General features: G+C 44.6%; 1 protein-coding gene across 1 annotated transcript in view; it reads right to left on the bottom strand.

Annotated features, from left to right (window-relative positions):
• LOC126259202 (alpha/beta hydrolase domain-containing protein 17B) overlaps positions 1–18,631 on the bottom strand; it is a 190,406-nt gene extending 171,775 nt beyond the window's left edge. The window contains exon 1 of the mRNA XM_049955793.1: positions 18,506–18,631. The gene's annotated coding sequence lies outside the window, so the exon portion shown is untranslated. The remainder of the gene's footprint in view (positions 1–18,505) is intronic.
• Positions 18,632–18,833: the final 202 nt, after the last annotated feature.

Genomic DNA, 18,833 nt, shown 5'->3' with positions numbered 1-18,833 from the left:
ACTGCGAGAGAAAAAGTGACCAGCGAATGAATTTCTGCGCTGTACGTGGAGGTACAGGCTTGTTCGGATGAAAAAGTGATGTCAAAGGTTTGTGGTCCGTGATGATGGTAAAGTGACGACCATACAAGAAGTCATGGAACTTTGAAACACCAAACACGAGAGCTAAAGCTTCTTTCTCTATTTGTGAATAATTTCTTTGCGCAGATGAAAGCAATTTTGACGCAAAGGCAATAGGGCGATCATGCGAGCCATCTTTGTGCGCAAGCACAGCACCGATCCCGAAATCCGATGCATCAACCATCAACAAAAGGGGTTTTCGGGGATCGAATGGCGTAAGGCAAGTATTTGAAAGTAACGCCGATTTCAACTGGCGAAAGGCGCGTTCGCATTCCGTCGTCCAGACGAACGGAACACCTTTACGGCGTAAGCGATGAAGCGGAGCTGAAATGGAAGAAGCATGGCGCACAAATCGATGATAATAATTTACCTTACCCAGCACACTCTGTAGCTGTTTGAAGTTCTGTGGTGACGGCAAGTCCTGAATGGCACGAAGGTGCTCTGGACTCGGATGTATACCTTGGGCGTTAAGGACATGGCCCAGGTACGGTAAGTCACGAGCAAAAAACACACATTTGTCCTTCCTCAAGCGAAGACCATTCTGACGCAATACCTGAAATAACGTTCGGAGATTTTGCAAATGTTCTGCTTCTGTCTGTCCTGAGATCACAATATCGTCCAGATAGTTCGCAGCAGTAGGGACCGACGCACAAATAGTTTGTAAATATTGCTGAAATAAAGCAGGGGCGGATGCACACCCGAATGGCAGTCTTTTGAAGCGATACAAGCCAAGATGCGTGTTAACCACTAAGACGCGCTGGGATTCTTCGTCCACAGGTAGTTGCAAGTACGCATCTGCCAGGTCCAATTTTGAAAAATATATTCCCGGGCACAGTTTGTCAAAAAGATCTTCCGGGCGGGGCAAAGGAAAAGTAGCAGTCACAAGTTGTGGATTCACAGTTGCCTTGAAGTCCACGCAAAGTCTCAATTTTCCGGAAGGTTTTGGCAAAATTACTAAGGGTGAAGCCCAGAGAGAAGCCTGCACTCGTTCAATGACACCTTGAGATTCTAATTCGGCTAATGTTCGTGCGACCTCATCACGCAATGCGTGGGGAACATTGCGCGCTCTGAAAAATTTCGGTTGCGCGTTGTCTTTCAGTTCCAAATGCGCTTCATAGTTCTTAGCGCAACCAAGGCCCGGTGCAAAAATGTCTGCAAATTCTTCACAAAGACTAGAAACTCTGGCGGAAGGCACAGTCTGTGTTGTGTCGATTCCCTAAGGTCTCGACACAATGAGTGGCTAGGTGCACGCGAAACTAACGCAGACGGGCGTAAATTCTGAAACAGGAGACTGGAGGAAAAACTATAAAGAAAAGAACGTATTGGGTAGATTACTTAACTTTTAATGATGTTCTTCTTGTTGAAATACATCTCGTGAGTAGTAGTAAGCAATTAGCACAGATACACATGGCGCCTTGCTAGGTAGTAGCGATGGACTAGCTGAAGGCTATTTAATCTGTCTCTCGGCAAATGAGAGGAATACGTGGTAGGTCTTGTCGCAAGCTATGTCGTCCGTACAACTGGGGCGAGGTCAAGTCCGTGTCTTGTGACCTGCCATGTGGTGGCGCTAGGATTGCGAGTACACAGTGGCGACACGCGGGTCCGACATGTACTACAGGACCGCGGCCGATTTAAGTTACCACCTAGCAAGTGTGGTGTCTAGCGGTGACACCACAGTCTGATTCACTGATAGGACCTGATTCACTATAGACAAATTAAACAATTGAAACAAATCTAAACCAAACAAGTTCACGGCACTAGAGGAACGAAGAACATAAAATGACACAAGTTTTGTCTGTCCCTTGTATGTTGCAATAAGGCTGCACTGTCCTAACACAGGTATGTGCTGTCCTGAGTAACTAGTTAACGTAACATTTGCGGCACGCAATGGCGGGGCGCCCAGTTGTTTGTACGTGTCGTGATTGAGCAAGGAAACTGCAGCTCCGGTATCGAGCTGGAATGGTATCACTTTTCCTGCAAAGTCTAAGTCCACAAAAAGTTTATTGTCTTGTTGACGACAAGAGCGACTGTCTCGCGCAATTTGAACTGATACAGGTCCAGAAGCACTTGCAACTTTACGGGATTTCCGGCGACGTCGACGCACACGTTGGGTGGGACGAACACAGTCACTGTTAGCTAAAGTGTCACTGGACGGGTGGGAATGAACTACATGAATGTCCATGGGCGAAGGTCCACGAGCCTGATTGTCCTGGGTTCGATTCCGGCGCGAAGCAAAGGGCCTGGAATTTGTGTGATTGTCTGATCTTAACTTTTTCTGGCAAACACTTTGTACATGTCCTTTCTTGTGACAGTAAAAGCAAATAGCTTGGCGTGACGGGCAATGTTCACGCGAATGTCTAGTGGCACACCGCGGGCAAGATTTCACTGCATTTGCTTGCTTACGCGGCGCACGTGGTTGCAAGCTAGGCGGCCGCAGCGAAGTCGGGCGCGAGGGCCGCTTAGCGTCCCGTGCAGCGGGCCCGGCGGGCCGATTAATGTGACACACTGCTGGCGAAGTTTCAAATGATTCCTGAGCAAAGTCAAGCGTGTCTTGCCTGTCCAATATGTCTATCACTTGTTGCAGGGAGGGATTAACGAGTTTCAAAATCTGTTCCCGTATGCGAACATCAGAAACGTTCTGTGCAATTGCATCACGCACCATAGTATCTGAATATGGGAGGCCACATTCACAGGCAAACGCACAGTCTCTAGTAAGGCCTTGCAAAGTTGCTACCCACTCCCTATTAGTCTGACCGGCCGTACGTTTTGTACGAAAAAACGTATACCGTTTTGCAACTACATTTACTGTTTCTTTGAAATAGGCATCTAAAGCCGACAAAATTTCCTCGTAGGTCAGAGTTGCTACGTCGCGTCGGGGAAACAATTTCACTATCACCCGGTAGGTAGACACACCGACACAAGAAAGCAAAAACGGCTGCCGCTCTTTACCTTGAATTCCATAAGCAGTGAGGTGGAAGTTGAACTGATCGGCCCACTCAGTCCAGCTTTCGGTTGTGGCCTCAAAGGGCCTAAATGGCGGTGCGACAGCGTTGTGTGGCTGCGGTAGCGATGAAGCGGCGGGTGCCGCATCGGTTTGCAGCGCACGTTGACCCTGGACGAGCTGTCCAAGGGCTTCCAATAACGCCTGCGTCTGCTGATTCTGCAAGCGAAAAAATTCGGACAGTACATCTGGAGATTGCGGCGAAGCCATGACACAAGCAAATTAGAGCAAGTATAACACAAAGACTGCAACGTGGGCGCGGCATCCCATCCTCGTCGCCAAAATATTGTTGTGTCGATTCCCTAAGGTCTCGACACAATGAGTGGCTAGGTGCACGCGAAACTAACGCAGACGGGCGTAAATTCTGAAACAGGAGACTGGATGAAAACTATAAAGAAAAGAAGAGAGATTTTAATATACTTAACTTTAATGTAGTCTTGTTCTTGTTGAAATACATCTCTTGCATAGTAGTAAGCAATTAGCAATGATACACATGGCGCCTTGCTAGGTAGAAGCGATGGACTAGCTGAAGGCTATTTAATCTGTCTCTCGGCAAATGAGAGGAATACTTGGTAGGTCTAGTCGCAAGCTATGTCGTCCGTACAACTGGGCGAGGTCAAGTCCGTGTCTTGTCACCTGCCATGTGGTGGCGCTAGGATTGCGATTACACAGTGGCGACACGCGGGTCCGACATGTACTACAGGACCGCGGCCGATTTAAGTTACCACCTAGCAAGTGTGGTGTCTAGCGGTGACACCACAGGCACCAAGGCAGAAGCGACCTCATCGCTGAAGACGACACGTCTCCATTCGTCCCTCCATTCACGCCTGTCGCGACACCACTGGAGGCGGGCTGCACGATGTTGGGGCGTGAGCGGAAGACGGCCTAACGGTGTGCGGGACCGTAGCCCAGCTTCATGGAGACGGTTGCGAATGGTCCTCGCCGATACCCCAGGAGCAACAGTGTCCCTAATTTGCTGGGAAGTGGCGGTGCGGTCCCCTACGGCACTGCGTAGGATCCTACGGTCTTGGCGTGCATCCGTGCGTCGCTGCGGTCCGGTCCCAGGTCGACGGGCACGTGCACCTTCCGCCGACCACTGGCGACAACATCGATGTACTGTGGAGACCTCACGCCCCACGTGTTGAGCAATTCGGCGGTACGTCCACCCGGCCTCCCGCATGCCCACTATACGCCCTCGCTCAAAGTCCGTCAACTGCACATACGGTTCACGTCCACGCTGTCGCGGCATGCTACCAGTGTTAAAGACTGCGTTGGAGCTCCGTATGCCACGGCAAACTGGCTGACACTGACGGCGGCGGTGCACAAATGCTGCGCAGCTAGCGCCATTCGACGGCCAACACCGCGGTTCCTGGTGTGTCCGCTGTGCCGTGCGTGTGATCATTGCTTGTACAGCCCTCTCGCAGTGTCCGGAGCAAGTATGGTGGGTCTGACACACCGGTGTCAATGTGTTCTTTTTTCCATTTCCAGGAGTGTATTAGCAGTGAGTCCAGGTTGTTCACATTATTTTATCGAACCGCTGTAGGAACAAATGTAGTTTTCATGCTGCTACCGTTACGGCTTCAATCGTATTTCGTGAACGAAAGATTCTTTCGAACAACGTCCTTCATCTAGCAATAAATGTCATTTGAAACAAAAGGAATATGATGGAAGTTGTCTCCCAGGGCAGAAAAATAACCAGTGGTGTACTGAAAACAAATATGCAGGTTTCGTCAACCAAATTGTTAATCTTGAAAATGTTTTATAACCTTTAAGACATCGGAATAAGATTTCTAAGAAGTCTTAATGTACAAAGAGTATTTTGCTGTAAGGCTGTATCTTTTGAGATATAGAAAAAACTGAAGATTTTAAAAACGAAACTGTGTAGTATTTAAAGTGAATCGAGAGTCGTTAGCGTAAGGAGTCTAATGATAAGACTGTTACCACAGTTATCAATTAAACGTTTCGTATAAAGAGCCAGCGGGAATTGCTAAACGAGAAAAACAAATCTGCAGACGTAATCTGCTTAGCCTCGTAGGAGTTGGGTAACGTGGGACATCTGCTCTATGTTGACAGCCTTCCTCCTCACGCTTATCAGTCTTGTTGCGAAAAGAGAATAATTATGAGCGTCCTTTCGCTGCACTTTTTGTCAAGACTTTTCAACTGCATTAAAAGACGTACATTGTTCTATGAAAATACTGCTGACCTATATAGGTTCACTGGAGAATAGGACAGTAATGCTAGCGAAGACGAAAAAATCGATGTACGTAACATTGACATCCTCTACCTCAGTTGAAGTACGAGAAGCCGAAAATATTTGTATGCTATACTTAAGTTGACCTATATAGACCAACTGAAGTACGAGACACAATATTTTTACGTCTTCGATACTAATAGTAACGAGTGAAAATTATCATAGCAGTACGAGCGACGGCGAGAAAACCTACGACAGTAAAATTTGTATGCCGTACTTCAGTTGAACTATATACGTCAACTGAAGAATAGGATACAAGCGCTGGCGCAGGCGAAAAAAGCGACATACATAAGATTAGTATCCCGAAATACAGCTAACCTACATAGGTCAACTGACGAACATGAAACTACCTTCGTAGTTCAACTGAGGTACAGCATGACAGTATAACATATGTTGCTTTTTTCGTATTTGCTGCCACTAGTATCCTATTCTTCAGTTGACCTATATAGCTCAAGATATAAATTTTTCGTATGTCGGTCTTTTCGCCTTAGTTCCAGTATGGACTGAAAAACTGTGCGACAACTGTAAAATTTGTATTCCGTACTGCAGTTGACGAATTCCTCTTCAAGTATTCCATATTCATAGAAAGAGGTAAATCCGTACCTACAAACGAAAATCAAAAAGAAAAAATTGTCTAGAACGAAAAACAATTCTGCCAAAATATCTCAAACTCTTAATAATGAAACACGTAGAGAATGGATTGGAATGAGCAAATGATTTAAATTAATACGAGCGACAAAAATCGTATACAATGTCTAGCACTGTCTTTTAAAAATATTCAGTTAGTTCAATTTAAAATAATGACGCCTCGCCAAAGAAGGTAACCCATTTATTATCTATGGATCTGAAGAGAGACATTAATATCTTTGAGTAAACTATGACATCAGTGGTGAAATCCGACGGGTTGTATCACGTTCATCAGTTGACCCAGCATTTTTATATTAGAAGGAATTACAAGTCCTGGCTGTCTGAAAAAAGGTTTAGAAATAGTAAACGAAGACCCACGAATTGAAGCGTTGAAGTACACGACCACCTAAGGAAGCTTATGTGTTTACAGTATTTTATTAAGATGCTATTAGGGAACCTTGAAACTTTTTTGGCTATCATTATCCGTTACCGAAATCCAGTGTTTCAAAGTTACCATACTTATGGATGTAAAATATGCACGTAATATCCGGCCTGAGGGGTAAATGTAGTTTTAACTGACGAAGTGAACACATGGAAAGGGTCCTGGGCACACCGCAGGGAGTCTGAGGTCAGCAACCAATACAACTTCATGACACATTGTCTCTGTATAATTAGCACTTCACACCTAGGCTGCCGTCACCTGGAAATTATTCGATGATGCCATCTGGCGGCGTAAGTACTTTACAAAAGTTTACGAAAGTTTTTGTACTTACATACAAACATCGCATTTTTGGGAATACTGTAGGTGTAGCATAAAAATGCTGTGAATTTTTATGTAAAGTAGTGCAAAGTGAACTTGAGGTGAATGGGAGCCCTGCGCTCGCTTTAAACTAGGGAAAGCATCTGTTTTGTGGTCGATTTATGCTGTACGCTTGTAGTATCGCTTTAAAAGCTTTTGTTTTCACTCCTTAAACTGTGGTTTTACATATTTTTATTTAACGTAGGACTCAATTTTGTATTCGAACGCAACGAACGGCGATTCCCATTTGGACGAAAAAAAAAAAAAACGCTTGACCTGCATTAATCTTACATCACGCGTATTTATTTGTTGCTCGTATATGTCAAAATATATAAATGTGTTGAATTACTTAAATAAACTCAGGACTTCACTGACCAACTGAATTCGTTTTACATAAGCAGCACACTATGCTGTAGCAGGGAAAAGATGTGAACCAACGGAAAAATGCTCCTGTTGGAGCACAAAAAGAAGAATATGTTCCTCTTTAAAAGACTGACAGGAAAGTGTGGAACCAGTGACCTCAATCCATATGCTGCCTTCCTCGCCAAAAATTTTAGTATGACAAGGTATTCGCATTTTTTTTTGTGTTGAAAGAGATTAGCAGAGGGAACGTAACGGTGGAGGAGAGAGGAAACATTGCCAGTGGGAGAGAAAAGAGAGGAGACAGTGATGGTAGGAGAGAGAAAGTGGCAGTGAAAGAGAAAGAGAGATGGATGAAGTCAGAAGCAGTGGGAGCCTAAGAGAGAGGAAATATTGATGATCAGTGTGAGACAGCGGCAGTTAAAGAGAGAGATGCATAGAGATAAAAACAGTGGGAGCAAAGGGAGAGGAGACAGTTTAAATGAAAAGTACAGATGAGTGGAGAGCATATGAAGGCTTGAGGGGTGTGGGTTCTCCAAATTGTCGAACATAAACACATAAGTATAATGGAGAGTGCATTTTGGACTGAAATTTTGAACACATGAGTCAATGGGAAAAAAGTTAACCTGACAGAAGTTTTGAGCTTTTGAAGTATGGTGGAGACAGAGGGAGTGGAAAAGAAAGACAAAAGGAGACAGTGTAAGTGAGAGAGAAGACAGTTGCAGTGGGATACACTGTAAACGAATGGGAGAGAAAGAACTTAGTGGGAGAGAGACATAATATATAGACTGTGACAGTGAGAGGCAGGTACTGGGTATGAACGGGTAACTACAAAGAAACTGGGTAAAAGGATTTAGATTGTCCTGTTTTAAAAGAGCGAGCATGCCAACATTTTTGGTGAAGAAGACAGAATGAGGTTTGAGGCAGCAGGTTCCCCACTTCCTGCTAGTGTTTTAAAGAGGAACACATTCGCTTTTAATTCCTCCTACAAGAGCATTTTCCCGCCGATTCGTACTATTTATTTTCCTTTCACTCAAAGGCAGTTTATTACATATCAGTCAATAACCGTGAGGAATTCATTTGCTTTCATGACGAGGAGTTCTAGTATTTCGTTTGTGAATACAGTAATGCAATCATCAGAAAAGAATTTTTCCCCTTATTTATCGTCGTTCAAGTCACTGTTGAATACATGTAGCAAAAGTTGTTCTAGGATGATTCCCTCAAAAACCATATTAATAATTTGCGATTTATAGCTAAAATAAATTGCTTCAGTGATTTGTGTGCTATCAGTACCTTCAATAACGTGCCTGTGTGAGTGCATCAGTATACATATCATCGTGTTGTGAATTAAACTGCAATTTATGTCTCCAGCCCGAATCACAATGATATTCAAAAATAGTTCTGTGGTTTAAAGTCAACGAAATTAAAAGTATTTACATCAACACAGTTATTGTTTTAAAAGTAACGATGTGAATAATTGTTGTCCTTGTTGTTGTGGTCTTCAGTCCAGAGACTTATTTCATGCAGCTCTCCATGCTACTCTATCCTGTGTTAGCTTCTTCACCTCCAAGTATCTACTGCAACCTACATCGTTCTGAATCTGCTTAGTGTATTCATCTCTTGGTCTCCCTCTGCGATTTTTACCCTCCACGCTGCCCTCCAATACTAAATTGGTGACCGAGCGAGGTGGCGCAGTGGTTAGCACACTGGACTCGCATTCGGGAGGACGACGGTTCAATCCCGTCTCCAGCCATCCTGATTTAGGTTTTCCGTGATTTCCCTAAATCGTTTCAGGCAAATGCCGGGATGGTTCCTTTGAAAGGGCACGGCCGATTTCCTTCCCAATCCTTCCCTAACCCGAGCTTGCGCTCCGTCTCTAATGACCTCGTTGTCGACGGGACGTTAAACACTAACCACCACCACCACCACTAAATTGGTGATCCGTTGATGCCTCAGAACATGTCCTACCAACCGATCCCTTCTTCTAGTCAAGTTGTGCCACAGATTCCTCTTCTCCCCAATTATGTTCAGTACTTGCTCTTTAGTTATGTGATCTACCTTTCTAATCTTGAGCACTCTTCTGTGTGTTAATAATTATTGCATTTGAAATCATATGAAAGAGGTTTTTAACTTTACCAGCATTTAGATAGCTGATAGTAGTTTGGTGTTCTTCGTTAAGTTACGAAAACGCTTAGTTTGAAAATCTAGATAAAAACAGTGGTTGAGTAGGATAAAAGGAAGAGTAGTTGATTTTTCTTTTTATATACAGAGGTAAAAAAAAATTAAGTTCCGCGTTTTGGCGCTAGAGGGCCAATCGGGCCCGACCGACCACCGTCGATGCAATATGGAGGAGTATGTGAGCAGCACGCCGCTCTCCCGGTCGTTGTCGTATTTCTTAACCTTTAGTTTTTTTAATCCCATTTTGTTCGTTATTGTTCGTGGTAATTTTTTCGGGGCGGACGTCCCAAGACACCCGTTCAAGTTCATCGTTGAACCATTCACTCAGATTTTTTTTCATTATTACAGAGGGCAGGTAACCCTCTGACCGAACATGCTCAGCTACCGTGCCGGCTAACCTTGGAACAGTTACTGACTGGTCGAGTAATACCTCAGTTGGCCTCACGAGGCTGAGTGGACCCTGTATCATTCCTCTCACCAAGGAAATATCCCTGGGAATGGAAACCGAGTCCTCCTCATGGCAGTCAGCCGAGCTGACCACTCAGCTACGGAGGCGGAGTTGTATGTAGAGGTAGCCGGTTCGAATCCTGCTAACGAATAAATAAACTACGTGACCCCCAAACTACTAAAGGTGATGGCGTAAAATTGCTTACTATCAAACTTCGAGCATAAATCCTGGGTTTAAGTCTAAACCTTTCTGCAGTTCTGCAGTGTCTCCTGGTGTTCAACATTATACATAGTGATCATTTCTTAGGATAAACTCGACAGGCTCTTTGGTGTTCTACCTCTCCCCTTCTCTCACCACCAGCACCACCAGCACCAACCACCAACTTCACCACAACAACAATAGGATGCCATGTTAAGCGCGCACTACTGACAGTCACTTTCACTGGACAGATACACTTAGGACACATGTTATGCAATCTGCCCAAAAGTTGTCAACCAGAAAGGCTTGTACCATGCCACAAGACACAACAGTAGAGAAAACGGATCGAGTCAGTTCATTAACACGATTCCTTACACTTACCTCTTAAATATTAATTTAAAGGTCATTAACAAACGGTGAAGTTATCACAATGTAAGAACAGATACAGGAGATGGACAAAATTATGGAAAAAACAAAACACATTAGCATGCCTAATACGGTGTAGTAAAATCGTTGGCATTCTAAGCAACGTAAAGTCGTCAGGTTCTGTATGGTTTTCAAGGCTATATTATACCATCCTCCCTGCTAAACAGTGGCACGTTCAGTTACGATGATGGATACCGATCACGCCTCCTTTTATCGAAAGCAGACCACAAAGTCTTAATGATACCGAGAAATGGTGAACATGGTGGCCAAGAGAGATGGATGCGACAGTTCATCCTTGTGCCCACTACGCCAACCCTGGACGATCCGAGATACGTGAACGGGAGGCCCGTCTTTTTGAAACACTTCATCGCCATTGGGGAACAACTACTGTACCCTGAGAGGGACCTGGTCAACCAAAATGGTCACACAATCTTTGGCAGTAACGCAACTGTGCAGAGTAACGAAGGGCACCATGGAATATCACGATATGACAGTCCAAATCACCACCTTGCCATATTTCACTCTTGGCACGTGAGTTCGCCTATTTGGAAACAGTGTGAAACAAGACTCTTCCAACCTCATGACATCCTTTCATTGCTCCATAGTCCAGGGTTTATGGCTTCTGTATCAAGTGCTTATGGAGCTCCCTTAGTGTTTTTTTTTATTTTTTATTTCTGACAGGGTTCGCGAGTGTGACATCAAATTCTCCAGTGACTTTTGCAACTGTTGTCCTCTTATTTTTCGTCACAGTCCTTTTCAATAACCGTCCGTCACGACTACTCAACAAGGAGTTTCGTCCGCGTTGTGACGGATGATTGTGTTTCGCTTTCGTTTTATGTGGTACAAATCTTCGATATGGTGTCACTTGAAATGCCAAACACTTCGGCTACTTTGATTACGGAAGAACTCATCATACGAGCGCCAACAATTTGCCCATGTTAGAATTCACTTAGCTTCGATACAACGCACTCACAACTACATGCAACCTATTGAGTACATGAGACAGTTGCCGTTGGTGGACAAATACAACAGCGCAACCTGCAGGCTTTTCTAGCATCTGTATTTATGTTCGAGCACACATTTCTCGTGGTGGTTCCATATTTTTCTCCAACCCATGTACAAGTTCAGAAAGATTCTGGGTTTTATTGTTATTTCATTCAAGTATTAATTTTTCATTTATCACTTTGGGTTAAGAAATTATTTTTTACTAGAAAATTTAACTATGGGTATTTGTTGTTCTTGTCCGCCTCCATAGCACAGTGGTCAGAGTAGATGGCTGCCATGCGGAGGACCCCGGTTCACAATGGTTCAGATGGCTCTGAGCACTATGGGACTTAACTAAATGGCTCTGAGCACTATGGGACTCAACTGCTGTGGTCATAAGTCCCCTAGAACTTAGAACTACTTAAACCTAACTAACCTAAGGACAGCACACAACACCCAGCCATCACGAGGCAGAGAAAATCCCTGACCCCGCCGGGAATCGAACCCGGGAACACGGGCGTGGGAAGCGAGAACGCTACCGCACGACCACGAGATGCGGGCTGGGACTTAACTTCCGAGGTCATCAGCCCTCTAGACCTTAGAACTACTTAAACCTAACTAACCCAAGGACATCACACACATCCATGCCCGAGGCAGGATTCGAACCTGCGACCGTAGTGGTCGCACGGTTCCAGACTGTAGCGCCTAGAACCGCTCGTCCACCCCGGCCGCCGGACCCCGGTTCGATTACCGGTACTGCTAACGATTCTTCCTTGGTGTGAGGGTTGGTACGGAATGCAATCAGGTTCGTGATGCGAAACGCCGAGCTACTTGACTGAGCAGAGGCGGCTCCGCGGCTTGGAAAGTTTGCAAAACGGCCAGAAGAGCGGTGTGCCGGCCGGTGTGGCCGAGCGGTTCTAGGCGCTACAGTCTGGAACCGCGCGACCGCTACGGTCGCAGGTTCGAATCCTGCCTCTGGCATGGATGTGTGTGATGTCCTTAGGTTAGTTAGGTTTAAGTAGTTCTAAGTTCTCGGGACTGATGACCTCAGAAGTTAAGTCCCATAGTGCTCAGAGCCATTTGAACCATTTTTTTTAGAAGAGCGGTGTGCTGAACACGTGGCCCTCCGTACCGCATCCGCACGATGCCGCAAGGCAGAGGATGACACGGCGGCAGGTATCACTCGGGCCTTCTCGGCCTGGCGAGAAGCTCATATTTACTGTTTGTATCTCCTATGAACAGTCCAGTTTTCGGAGAATTTTCTGAAAAGTTTCACCAGTGAGCAGCACGAGGTGTTATACAACGGTGAGTCCCAGAGCTCCTAGAACAATCTTCGAATGCCGGATCTGTCTTTTTTGGCGGGAATTGATTTGATGCAAGGCGCCATTGCCAGGAGTAGTACGTTACGGAGTGTTTTGTTTCTTTTGTCACCAGAGTTCGGTTTTGTCACAGTATTATATCCGGTGTTCAGAACGCCACCGTCAAACTTTCAGAATATGGACCAAAACAAGGGAAAAATGTCTAGTTCAAAATGTTCAAATGTGTGCGAAATCTTATGGGACTTGACTGCGAAGGTCATCAGTCCCTAAGCTTACACGCTACTTAACCTAAATTACCCTAAGGACAAACACACACACACCCATGCCCGAGGGAGGACTCGAACCTCCGCCGGGACCAGCCGCACAGTCCATGACTCCAGCACGTTAGACCGCTTTTTTTTCTTTTTTTTTAATCTCACTTTGTTCGCATTTACTCGTTGCATCTGCTCGGCGCGGACGTCGTAAGACATCCGTTTAAGTTCGTTGTTGATCGATTAACTCGTTTTTTTTTTTTTTTTTATTACAAAGGGCAGCTAACCCTCTGACCGAACACGCTGAGCCACCGTGCCGCCTGACCGCTCGGCTAATCCCGCGCGGTGAAAATGTCTAGTACACATAGGCCTAAAATGCGTATTGTAAGAGCTACGAGCACTTGTACATCTTCGATACTCCGATGCACATCTCTTCCATTGCAATGTCTTTGCTTTCCGTATTTTGAAAAGAGATAATATGGACGAAAACAAGAAAAATATACGGTACATATGGGCTCTAAAACGCTTACCTTAAGAGGTGTGCTTAATACACTCCTGGAAATGGAAAAAAGAACACATTGACACCGGTGTTGTGTCAGACCCACCATACTTGCTCCGGACACTGCGAGAGGGCTGTACAAGCAATGATCACACGCACGGCACAGCGGACACACCAGGAACCGCGGTGTTGGCCGTCGAATGGCGCTAGCTGCGCAGCATTTGTGCACCGCCGCCGTCAGTGTCAGCCAGTTTGCCGTGGCATACGGAGCTCCATCGCAGTCTTTAACACTGGTAGCATGCCGCGACAGCGTGGACGTGAACCGTATGTGCAGTTGACGGACTTTGAGCGAGGGCGTATAGTGGGCATGCGGGAGGCCGGGTGGACGTACCGCCGAATTGCTCAACACGTGGGGCGTGAGGTCTCCACAGTACATCGATGTTGTCGCCAGTGGTCGGCGGAAGGTGCACGTGCCCGTCGACCTGGGACCGGACCGCAGCGACGCACGGATGCACGCCAAGACCGTAGGATCCTACGCAGTGCCGTAGGGGACCGCACAGCCACTTCCCAGCAAATTAGGGACACTGTTGCTCCTGGGGTATCGGCGAGGACCATTCGTAACCGTCTCCATGAAGCTGGGCTACGGTCCCGCACACCGTTAGGCCGTCTTCCGCTCACGCCCCAACATCGTGCAGCCCGCCTCCAGTGGTGTCGCGACAGGCGTGAATGGAGGGACGAATGGAGACGTGTCGTCTTCAGCGATGAGAGTCGCTTCTGCCTTGGTGCCAATGATGGTCGTATGCGTGTTTGGCGCCGTGCAGGTGAGCGCCACAATCAGGACTGCATACGACCGAGGCACACAGGGCCAACACCCGGCATCATGGTGTGGGGAGCGATCTCCTACACTGGCCGTACACCACTGGTGATCGTCGAGGGGACACTGAATAGTGCACGGTACATCCAAACCGTCATCGAACCCATCGTTCTACCATTCCTAGACCGGCAAGGGAACTTGCTGTTCCAACAGGACAATGCACGTCCGCATGTATCCCGTGCCACCCAACGTGCTCTAGAAGGTGTAAGTCAACTACCCTGGCCAGCAAGATCTCCGGATCTGTCCCCCATTGAGCATGTTTGCGACTGGATGAAGCGTCGTCTCACGCGGTCTGCACGTCCAGCACGAATGCTGGTCCAACTGAGGCGCCAGGTGGAAATGGCATGGCAAGCCGTTCCACAGGACTACATCCAGCATCTCTACGATCGTCTCCATGGGAGAATAGCAGCCTGCATTGCTGCGAAAGGTGGATATACACTGTACTAGTGCCGACATTGTGCATGCTCTGTTGCCTGTGTCTATGTGCCTGTGGTTCTGTCAGTGTGATCATGTGATGTATCTGACCCCAGGAACGTGTCAATAAAGTTTCCCCTTCCTGGGACAATGAATTCACGGTGTTCTTATTTCAATTTCCAGGAGTGTAGTAACGAAGATGACCAAGTTTTTATAGCTCTTATGGTAAGCACTTTAGAGCCAATGTTTATTAACTCCTCCAAAAATATGGAAAACAAAGAGCTTGTAGTAGAAGAAATGTCTTTCGCATCATCGAAGGTGAACGAGTGCTCATAGCTCTCAGTGTGTGTGTTTAAGAGCCCATGTCTACCAGGCATTTTTTTCTTGTTTTGGTCCATGGGCTATCAGCTGTGAAAGTTTGTTCATGGAGTTATGGTTCACCCTGTATATGCCATGCACGTAGTACAGAATACGTGTTGTATTTGTAAATAAGGCATTTCCATGCACTCATGATCTTCAACTGTTGACAACACAGTTGTCCTGTTGCTCCTTCACCGCCAGGCGTAACCTAAAAACAGCAACAAATAACAAAGACTTTCAAAACAAAGAATGCTGTACAGTAGGTAACATTGCAGACCTGTTCTTTACAATAAGTGTGAAAATTGTGCACCACAGTAAGGTGATCGTCGTAACTAGTCCAACGAGCCACTGCAGGCCAAGGGATCATTAATTGAGAACATTCAGTAAACAATACTAATCAACGTCTAAAAGTTCGTTCGTATAATTCGGACTTACTCCGGATGTTAGCCGTATAAGGGCAGATATTGTGATCACTGGTGGCTTAATATGTACCCACTTCAGGCCGTTAGTCGTTTTTTTCTGCGTCTAACAGTCTTCCGGCACATAGGCTACGTAATTTACAACCAGATTTTCCATCATGGTCGCAACTGCACCACTAAGTAGGTTACGAGTGTCGTGTAGATTACCCTTTTTCCGTCCACACTTCAACGCCTGATCTGCTGCCCAGGGGGAAATAAGCTTGTGCTTTGACGTACTACCCAACCTAAAAACATACTACTCCGAATAGTTACTATTATTATTAGTCTGCAAATGAAGTAAATATTGCTATAATGTACTTCAGTTCACTGTCCTCAGTCTTCAATAAAAATATCTACAGCTATATCCCTAACACTATGAATAATGCAATTTTAGATTCGAAAAGCACTCAATTTGTTACAGTTTTGCAACAAACTTTCATTCAATGCAGGTTTGAATCGTGTTAGTTAGTCGTTGGCACTCGAATTTTCCGCAATACGTTGCTTGGATCTATTTTAAAATAACAGTAACACCAGGGAGCTCATATCGTAAGCTCCCATACAAAGTTGAAGCTTGGAAAAATCACAACTCAACAGTTGAGTGTAACTTTTTAAGGAAGAATCTGCCATGAAAACGTCACTTGAATTATTGATAGTGTAAATTACCTTATAATGGAGAGGAGAAGTGCAAGGACAAGCGACAATTCCTACTTCCGAAAACTAACTGTGGATTATCTTCTAAATACGTAAACTATCGTTAAAATAATAGTTGTTTTGGAAGAAATACTTAAATGAAAGAATAATGTAAAGTTTAACATCGTCTTCGTATCTAGGTAATCGTGGACCGATTACTTTTTATTTAGAATGATGTCATGTTGAAGCATTCAAAGTGAGTGATCTAGCAAAGCAGTGGAAAATAAAAATCAGAATGGTCACGTCGTCTTGGCGACGAAGACTATACCTTAAAAAATGCAGCACCCCGCTCAGAAATAGACCACACAAACATTAATTTAATTCGTGTTTTTATAATTTTTCAACGAAGAATCACGAAGAAATGAATGTATACAGTGTCTTCTTATTCCCTTTCAAGGAATTGTATATCAAATGACCCGTTCTGGCTACCATAATTATCGCGTCTTTCATTTCTTCCAACACTGCTTCGACTACTGGATTGTGAACTATTTTTGGTGCTCTGCTATTTTCCATCCTGTTTAATTCCTCCTGCCACTTCCTTCTGCGACCTTTTATTTTATCACTGATACTAAGAACCGAAAGCTCTTCTCTGACTGGTGTTGCTTCTCTTGTCCAGTAATCATTTAACTGATCAAACGAATTTGTCTCTGCTGCCTCTATATGTTTTTCGTCCTGGCTGGTTATTAACCATGTCTCACTTCCATAAAGAAGTACTGATGCAGCCATATATTATAAAATATGAGTTGAGTTTCTATTCTTCAGACTGCGTTTAATTATACCGCACAAAGCATCTGTTTCTCCTTGGCTTAGATATAACTGCCATCGCAGCATAAACAGCTAAAATGAGGAACTTAATCGACTTGTTTATTAGCAATAGTTGCGTACTTTTTACTTATGTAGGTAATTTCCTACGACTGCTGTTGCTTTAATTCTTTTTTTTTTTTTTTTTTTTTGACGTCTTAAAATTGTAGTCTGAGCAGATTTAATCCAGGTTATGAATAGTGAACAGCAACCTGTGTTCTGTATGGTCTACAGCTGAAAGACCATCAGCAAAAATAAGCATCTATAATGAACTGCTGAGCTCAGTTTTTATTCTCTTGTATTCCAACAGTTTTTCCAACCTTCGGAGAAAGCTCCTAGACATATGTTAAAAACCTGCATTACTGACGGGTATCTCCGTTCATAATTATTTGTTCAGCACTTGATTTTGGCAGATGAGTTACTAATTTGGTACTGTTGTATGAAGCTCTATTGTTGTTTTTATATGTTCCGGATATCGATTTTCTTGAAGAACCAGTCGTAGGAGTTTTCTGTTCACTCGCTATATGAATGCCATGTGGGCAGCTAGATCGATGTCTGTACGAAAAAACGGTTCAAGTGGCTCTGAGCACTATGGGACTTAACATCTGAGGTCATCAGTCCCCTAAAACTTATAACTACTTAAACCTAACTAACCTAAGGACATCACACACTTCCATGCCCGAGGCAGGATTCGAACCTGCGACCGTAGCAGCAGCGCGGTTCAGGACTGAAGCGCCTAGAACCGCTCGGCCACCGCGGCCGGCTGACTTACGTATGTTTTTCAGGTAGTTGTCCGACAGATAAAAAAAAATCTGTACATTAGCGTTCTTTCCTAAAATCATTCCGATAATTTCAATAAGCAGTTTTTGAACTACAATCTGGCTAAGTCAAGACTTTCTTTGGTTCTGCTGTATTAAAGTCGGTGTCAAGGAATGTTCATAAAGAGCACATAAAGCATAGCTAAGGTTGATGAATCAACTAACTGAAAAACATAATTTAAGAAACAAAACACTTGACTAGAGTGTGCGATTTAGGTAGTATTAAGGTGACGTATACAGTCTACAGACATGGCTAGCAGGTAACTACGTGAGACAACACCTCCTAGACAAGGGCTTCCCAAACTTCTCCTCTGACGGAACACTTAGATTACTGATACTTTGATAAAACACCTTGTTTATTTTTAAAGTTGACAAAATTTTTAAAAATGAGAAAAATTGTGTTACTTCAATTCTAAGTCATAACTAACAATACAGAAATGACAATAAAATTCTAAAAAATTGTTAGTATAGTTAAAATATCTGGGAAGAAACGCCATGTTATTAACTGTTTTTCACGGAGCACTTATTCATTTCCTACGGAACACTACTTTTCCGAGGACCACAGTTTGGAAAACCCTGTTCTAGACACACAAGCGTAGTGATCTGGCTTAGCATGTAGGCTGGACACTTACATTCGGCGCTGCAACGCCGTTCGAACGCTGTAGTAGCCTGAGTGTGATGTACGTCGCGGTAAGAACTTCAAATAGCATCAAAACCAGTTACCAACAATACGTATTTCTTTATAGCCTTATGTAAAACACTGTAACAGACCCTTCGAAAAATCATTACGGAGATAATAGCAGCAGTTTAAAATACCATGTTGGAATACAATCCAGGGATAAAATAGAACACTATGGGGGTAAAAGTAACCTTCTCGGTTTCACTCTGCTGTATAAACAACCGACGGTGCACCGTCTCTGGTATGACTGAGCGAGGAATATGCAAGCAGCGATGCCTTAG

Source organism: Schistocerca nitens, chromosome 5 (assembly GCF_023898315.1).
Source record: "Schistocerca nitens isolate TAMUIC-IGC-003100 chromosome 5, iqSchNite1.1, whole genome shotgun sequence".
NCBI lineage: Eukaryota > Metazoa > Arthropoda > Insecta > Orthoptera > Acrididae > Schistocerca > Schistocerca nitens.
Note: the sequence above shows the minus strand (reverse complement) of the source record. Positions and strands in the feature narration are given on the sequence as shown.